The sequence below is a fragment of the Cyprinus carpio genome, chromosome A8 (genome assembly GCF_018340385.1).
Source record: "Cyprinus carpio isolate SPL01 chromosome A8, ASM1834038v1, whole genome shotgun sequence".
Taxonomy (NCBI): domain Eukaryota; kingdom Metazoa; phylum Chordata; class Actinopteri; order Cypriniformes; family Cyprinidae; genus Cyprinus; species Cyprinus carpio.
Window position 1 is genome coordinate 24,874,563 of NC_056579.1, and position 8,587 is coordinate 24,883,149.

General features: G+C 42.2%; 1 long non-coding RNA gene across 1 annotated transcript; it reads right to left on the reverse strand.

The window, feature by feature from the left end:
- Positions 1–506: 506 nt before the first annotated feature.
- On the reverse strand, positions 507–8,365 carry LOC122145971. The gene is made up of 2 exons (XR_006160699.1): positions 8,133–8,365; positions 507–989 (listed from the first exon to the last, which is right to left on the reverse strand). It is a non-coding gene; the product is annotated as an uncharacterized LOC122145971 (long non-coding RNA).
- Positions 8,366–8,587: the final 222 nt, after the last annotated feature.

Genomic DNA, 8,587 nt, shown 5'->3' on the forward strand with positions numbered 1-8,587 from the left:
TGAATTCAGTGATGTCATCATGCAGCTCAGTTCAGTTTAAATAGTATCTGTGCAATAATTTGCAATCAAGTCAACGATACGATATCGCTGTAAATGAAGTGTCCCCAACTAAGCAAGCCAGAGGCGACAGCGGCAAGGAACCAAAACTCCATCAGTGAGAGAAAGGAGAAAAAAACCTTGGGAGAAACCAGGCTCAGTTGGGGGGCCAGTTCTCCTCTGACCAGACGAAACCAGCAGTTCAATTCCAGGCTGCAGCAAAAGTCAGATTGTGCAGAAGAATCATCTGTTTCCTGTGGTCTTGTCCCGGTGGTCGTCTGAGACCAGGTCTTTACAGGGGATCTGTCTCTGGGGCTCTAGTCCTGGTCTCCGCTGTGTTACGAATGAGGTCAAATCTCTAGTCAAAGAGTATTTCAAAACCCATTCATAACAATAATCAGGGAGCCGATCAACAGACTCCCTGGAGTCCCCGCTCTCACTCCCAAGGTTTCAAAACACCAAAAACACTCTTTAAAGTGAAAAAGTGAATTTATTAAACAAAAGTAGATAAGGAGCAACATAAGCTTCAGGAGGGGGAAGAGCCAAAACAAATAACAAAACAAAGCTAACTCATTTTAGAGATACTAACCTAGAATTAAAAGAAACTAAACAAAAGTACAAAAGCTTCCCTCCCTAATTATCATAACCAGGAGAAAACGAATAATAAAAGAAAGGCACCCACCTCCCTACCATGCTCCAATTAGGTAAGGATCAGGATTTAACAAAAAGAGTCATAACATAGCAAAAGATAGTGGTTTACAACAAAGGTCTCATAACAACCAGTTAACAAACACTATGGGCACCATACTACATACTACATACATACATAAACACATCTGTCTATCAGTCAAGGAAGCCATGAGAGCGGGAAGCCGTAGATCCATGGTTCAGGAGACTTAAATACAGCGCCAATCACTCCAGTCACCAATCAGGGCACTCGTTAGCAGCTCCACCTGTGAGTCATTGCAGTGAGAGTAACAAAAGAGGGAGGAAGAAAAACACGCCAGGGAAAACTAAACCACAAACACACATCTTCCCCATGAACCACACAACCTACTACACTCCCACGTAACACCTCCCCACCAGAAAGATGCTAACAGGAAGTTTGTATCTACTACACTGCACTACTGCAATTATTTTACACTTCAGCACCATAAACTCGAGACAGCGCATCCGCGACAATATTCTGTGAGCCTTTTTTATGTCGGATATCCAAATTAAACTCTTGAATTATTAATGCCCAGCGCATTAAACGTTGATTCGAATTAGACATCCGAGCCAAAAAAACAAGTGGGTTGTGGTCGGTATACACCACAATTGGAAATGAACTTCCACCTAAATACACCTCGAAATGTTGCTACGCTAATAGCAACGCAAGAGCCTCTTTTTTCGACGGTACTATATCTGCGTTGACATAACGTGAACTTTTTCGAGAAGTAACAAACTGGGTGATCAACCTCGAACTCACTCTCTTGAAGTAAAACCGCACCAGCTCCAGTAGCAGAGGCATCCACTTCCAACTTGAAAGAGCTTGCAAACTCTCGGGCTGCCAAAACAGGAGCATAACACAGCAAATCCTTAGCTGCTTGAAAAGCCTGCTCACAAGCAGGAGACCACACGAAAACTCGAGCTGTGCTAAGAAGATCGGTTAATGGTGATACCACACTGGCAAAATTACGACAAAACCCTCTGTAGTATCCGGCCATCCCCAAAAATCGACGCAGTTCTCTTTTTATTCACTGGTACTGGAAACTTCATGACAGATGCAATCTTCGCATCAACCGGACATACCTGATCTTGACCCACTCTTTTCCCCAAGTAAACCACTGTTGCCTTGGCGAACTCACATTTGGCTAGGTTCAAAGTCAGAGATGCACCACAAAAGCGTGAAAGTACTTCACGTAAAGAACTTAGATGTTCTTCCAAACTAGAAGAATATATTACCACATCGTCCAAATAAGCCTCACACTTCTGAACTCCATCTAGTACAATATGCATTAAGCGTTGAAATGTTGAAGGCGCATTACGCATTCCAAACGCCATAACAGAGTACTGCATAAAGTCATCAGGAGTTACAAACGCTGAAATCTCTGAGGGGTAAGAGGAACTTGCCAGTACCCCTTAAGAAGATCTAGTTTTGTAACAAACTTTGCGGGACCCACTCGATCTATACAGTCTTCCATACGTGGAAGTGGGAAAGAGTCAGGTTTAGTTACTGCATTGACTTTGCGATAGGTCAGTGCAGAACCGAACCGATGAATCAGCCTTGGGAACTAACAAACAAGGCGAACTCCATGCACTGTGACTGGGACTTGCAAAATTATTCTGACGTAAATACTCGACCTCAGCTTTCATTAACTCACGCTTCCTTGGATTAAGCCGAAAGGGGTGCTGTTTTATGGGCTGGGCTGCGCATTTCCGACATCAATATCATGCTGAAGCACTATAGTCTGAGATGGAATGTCACCAAAGAGTGAGTGATTACTTTCAATTAGCTCAACGATATCCTTCCTTTGATTCGGAGCTAAATAACTTAAGTGAGAGCCCAACTCCTTCAAAATCACAGAATTCGACAAATAACCACAAGGTACAGAAAACTCCTGTTCAATCTCATTTGCTCCCGCTGACACAACAGCGGCACTCGGCTTGACAATAAGAGCAGACTCGTCTTGCATATAAGACTTCAACATGTTAACATGAACCATCCGCGTTTTTCCTCCGCCGTTCAGGCGTGCAAATCAAATAATTCGTATCACTCAACTTTTTCGTCACCCTAAAAGGACCTGAAAAATCTTGGTTGTAGAGCAGACCCTGGCACTGACATTAACAGCAAAACAGAATCACCAGGCTGAAAAGAACGAGCAACACTCTTGCGGTCATAATGCTCCTTCATCTCACTCTGTGACTCAGCCAAATTTACCTTCGCCATCTCACAAACCCTACGAAGCCGTTCACGAATAGAACTAACATACTCTGATACGAGAACCAGCGGCGTATTATCAAGAACAAGTTCCTCGCGTAACAGCTTTAAAGGTCCCCGAACCGTATGTCCAAAAATTAGCTCTGCAGGACTAAACCCTAACGATTCTTGAACCGTTTCCCTTATCGCAAATAAAAGTAAAGGGAGATCATCAGCCCAGTCCTTACCAGCTTCTACACAGTGCGCCCGCATCATTGACTTGAGCGTCTGGTGAAATCTCTCTAGAGCCCCCTGCGACTGTGGATGATATGCACTCGACACTACATGATTAACGGAAACCCCTTTCAACATTTGCTCAAACACTTTAGATTTAAAATTTGTTCCCTGATCGGTCTGGATCACGCGAGGTAACCCAAACGTTGAACAAAATTTAATCAACTCTTTAACAATGGTTTTTGCTTTGATGTTACGCAATGGTATTGCCTCTGGAAAACGAGTCGCCGCACACATTAACGTTAAGATATACTGAAAAACCCGCTTTCAATTTCAGTAGGGGACCAAAACAGTCTAGAATGAGTCGCTCGAATGTTTCTCCCATCACTGGAATAGGCTGCAAAGGAGCCGGAAGAATTGTTTGATTGGGTTTACCAGCGAGTTGACACCCGTGACATGAACGACAATGGTTTGACACAGCAGATCTTAAACCAGGCCAATAAAAATATTTAGCCACTTGCATGAATGTTTTAGTACTGCCTAAATGACCAGACAGGGGGTGGTCATGAGAAAGTTTAAGCACAGCCTTTCGATAACCAACAGGTAATACAATCTGATTCTCTGGACTTAATCCAGCCTCTTTTGCTTTACGAGACAGCCACTCACGCATTAAGATGCCTTGGTCCCAGAAATACCGTACCCCATCAGCACTACCTCCTTCCCTTTTATTCTCCACGGCCTCAATACAGCACGTTAGAGAAGGGTCGGACTTTTGGGCTCTACCAAGTTGTTCTCTCCCCATTGTCAAAGAAGATTCTTTCTCAGGAATCTCATCATCTGCATTACCCACACTGTAAACAACAGATAACCTTAACTCAGAGGGAGAATCTGGAGAAGCAAGAAAAGTGTCAGACAAATCAATCACATCCTCATTTTTACGTGCCTGTGCACGAGTGACTGCACATACTGAAAATACTGAGGGGAATAGACTGGCAAGCTCCGCATCACAAACCGGAGTCTTCGCTACAATTGGGTGATGGAAAAACTTTAGCACCGGCCAGGTCATTTCCCAAGATTAAACTTACGCCCTCTACAGGCAATCTGGAACGTACCCCTATTTTTACCGGACCTGAAACCAGATCAGAGGTCAAAAACACCGTATGAAGAGGAACTTTAACACAATTCAATTCGATTCCACGAACTAACACATCAGTTCCAGTGTACGTCACCTCTGAAAATGGTAATGCACTTTCCAGTATAAACGATTGGGCTGACCCCGTATCCCTCAAAATAGAGATTGAATTCCTCGTACCATCCAGAGAAACTGACACACTCCCCTTTAAATACAAAGGGAGTAAATGCAGAATTGTCTGAAAAATTCTCAACACCAAACTCTCGCTCAAGAACAATATTAGCCACACTTTTAGGCTTAGAGGCAGCATTTCTATTCTTCCAGGCTTTACAATCAACAACAAGATGACTTGGGTCTAGGCAATAAAAGCAAACTCTTTTATTCTCAACATTCTTGCTCTCTTCCTTACCCTCTACCGCAGAGCGCACCATTGGTTTTGTTGAGCGAGTGTACATCAAAGGTTTCTGCACCCCTGAAAACGTTGAAGTACCATGAGTTGGGCCAACAGCAGAAGAAAATACAGTCTTATGTGTCAAAACATATTCATCCGCCAATACTGCAGCTTCTGAAAGGGACTTAACCTTTTGCTCATTTAGGTAAATCACTAAATTGTCTGAAAAACAATTTTTAAAGTCCTCCAACAGAATCAGTTCTTGAAATTGCTCAAACGTAGTCGTTTTCGAAGCAGCGCACACCACTTTTCTAACAGAGCTCTCTTATCGCGTGCAAACTGCACAAACGTTTGTTTAGCCGATTTAGTATATTTACGAAACTTTTGCCTGTATGCTTCAGGTACAAGTTCATAAACCCGCAAAACAGCAGCTTTTCACCAAATCATAATTAAGAGACTCCTCGATAGGCAAAGCAGAACACACTTCTTGAGCTTTACCAACTAAACTGCATTGTAACATTAACCCCCACATATCTTTCGGCCAGTTAAGTTTAGCAGCAATACGCTCAAATGCGATGAAATAAGCATCTGCTTCTGATTCTCGAAAAGGAGGCACAAGCTTAATGTACTTACTGGGATCAAACAAATTAACAGCAGCAGGCTGAATAGGTGAAGGCATGCTTGCATGCACTGGAGTTACGACAGATGGACTAGCAGTAAACGCACGCTCTCTTTCCTTTTCCTTATGCACCATCTCTAACTCACGTAAATGCAACATACGATTCTCATGTTCTTGCCGCTTTATCTGTAACTCCACTTCTTTTACTTTTAATAAGAGCAACGGATCTGATTGAGATGTCAGATCAGTTTTAGCAGTCTCATACACACTCTTCTCAATTTCACCATCAGCAGAAAAAAAACCTTGCTCAACCAGTTTAGCATAAACTTCAGCTTTAACCACCTGCTTAGGTGCAGAACTTACTACAGAAACCTTCAAAAATTTCAGCAATCTGTATTAGATCTTTTTTTCGAAATGCATCAAACTGCTGTATAGTGGGCTTTGACATAAATGATCCAACATCTAACTCCATTATTAGTGTTCGTTACTGCTTTCCACTAAATCAGCAAGACAAAAATAGGAGTAAATTTTACTCACCAAGACGACAGAAAATGGTACCACTTAGACTTGTTCGTTATCCACAAAAATTAACGAGCGGTCACTTCCACTTGTAGTCAAAACAAGAAAGAAAGAATTCATTAAATTAACACAAAAACAAGCGGACGAGCCCCCATTTGTTACGAATGAGGTCAAATCTCTAGTCAAAGAGTATTTCAAAAACCCATTCATAACAATAATCAGGGAGCCGATCAACAGACTCCCTGGAGTCCCCGCTCTCACTCCCAAGGCTTCAAAACACCAAAAACACTCATGAATTTATTAAAGTCATGAATTTATTAAACAAAAGTAGATAAGGAGCAACATAAGCTTCAGGAGGGGGAAGAGCCAAAACAAATAACAAAACAAAGCTAACTCATTGTAGAGATACTAACCTAGAATTAAAGAAACTAAACAAAAGTACAAAAGCTTCCCTCCCTAATTATCATAACCAGGAGAAAACGAATAATAAAAGAAAGGCACCCACCTCCCTACCATGCTCCAATTAGGTAAGGATCAGGATTTAACAAAAAGAGTCATAACATAGCAAAAGATAGTGGTTTACAACAAAGGTCTCATAACAACCAGTTAACAAACACTATGGGCACCATACTACATAGAAAACACATCTGTCTATCAGTCAAGGAAGCCATGAGAGCGGGGAGCCGTAGATCCATGGTTCAGGAGACTTAAAGGGATAGTTCACCCAAAAATCAAAATTATGTCATTAATGACTCACCCTCATGACGTTCCAAACCCGTGAGACCTCCGTTCATCTTCGGAACACAGTATAAGATATTTTAGATTTAGTCCGAGAGCTTTCTGTCCCTCCATTGAGAATGTATGTACGGTATACTGTCCACGTCCAGAAAGGTAATAAAAACATCTTCAAAGTAGTCCATGTGACATCAGAGGGTCCGTTAGAATTTTTGAAGCATCGAAAATACATTTTGGTCCAAGAATATCAAAAACTACTACTTTATTCAGCATTGACTTCTCTCCCGGGTCTGTTATGAGCGTTCACAGCACATCCGGTTCGCGAAAGATCTTCCTCGATGTAACCGGATCTTCTTGAACCAGTTCACCAAATCGAACTGAATCGTTTGAAACGGTTCGCGTCAACAATAAGCATTAATCCACAAATGACTTAAGCTGTTAACTTTTTTAACATGGCTGACACTCCCTCTGAGTTCAAATAAACCAATATCCCGGAGTAATTCATTTACTCAAACAGTACACTGACTGAACCGAGCCAGATAACGAACGAAACATTGACTCGTTCTCGAGTCAAGAACCGTTTCTGTCGGACGCGTCCGATTCGAGAACCGATGAGCTGATGATACTGCGCATGCGTGATTCAGACTGACACACAGCGCGTCTGAACTGAAACTGGTTCTTTTGGTGATTGATTCTGAACCAATTCTGTGCTAATGTTATGAGCGCGGGTAAACCGAAGGCTTCAATCAAGGGCAATCATCGCCAATGAAGTCATTACGTCGAGCGCAAAAGAACTGGTGAACCGTTTTTCGGCAACCGGTTTATTGAATCAAACTGTCCGAAAGAACCGGTTCGCGGAGAAGAACAGAACTTCCCATCACTACCGGTGATCCGAAAACCGATGCAACCGGTTCTTGACTCGAGAACGAGTCAATATTTAGTTCGTTATCTGGCTCGGTCATCAGTTCAGTCAGTGTACTGTTTGAGTAAATGAATTACTCCCGGATATTGGTTTATTTGAACTCAGAGGGAGTGTCAGCCATGTTAAAAAAGTTAACAGCTTAAGTCATTTGTGGATTAATGCTTATTGTTGACGCAAACCGTTTCAAACGATTCAGTTCGATTTGGTGAACTGGTTCAAGAAGATCCGGTTACATCGAGTGATTCGTTCGCGAACCGGATGTAAGGTGAACGCGCTCATAACAGACCCGGGAGAGAAGTCAATGCTGAATAAAGTCGTAGTTTTTGATATTTTTGGACCAAAATGTATTTTCGATGCTTCAAAAAATTCTAACGGACCCTCTGATGTCACATGGACTACTTTGAAGATGTATTTATTACCCTTTTGGACGTGGACAGTATACCGTACATACATTCTCAATGGAGGAACAGAAAGCTCTCGGACTAAATCTAAAATATCTTATACTGTGTTCCGAAGATGAACGGGTTTGGAACGACATGAGGGTGAGTCATTAATGACATAATTTTAATTTTTGGGTGAACTATCCCTTTAATGAGTTATTAATTAAATAATTTTAATTATCAGGGCACTCGTTAGCAGCTCCACCTGTGAGTCATTGCAGTGAGAGTAACAAAAGAGGAAGGAAGAAAAACACGCCAGGGAAAACTATACCACAAATACACCTCTTCCCCATAAACCACACAACCTACTACACTCCCACGTAACAGCTGTCTTTCAGGGCTGTAGAGGTCCTTTCTAGGTGCTAATCCACCATCTGGGCTGGATACATACTGGATCCGGGTGACTGCAGTGACCCTCTGACTTGGATACAGACTGGATCTGGTGGCTACGGTGACCTCGGAATAAGAGAGAAACAGACTAATATGAGCGTAGATGGCCATTCTTCTAACGATGTAGCAAGTACATCGGGGGGTGTTATGGGAAGTGTTCCCGGTTCCAGTTTACCTAATTAATGCAGCCTAAAAATCCTTTAACGGATTTTGGATATTAGAAGTGTATTAGTATTTTTATGTGTAAGCCAGGTTAAAGAGATGGGTTTT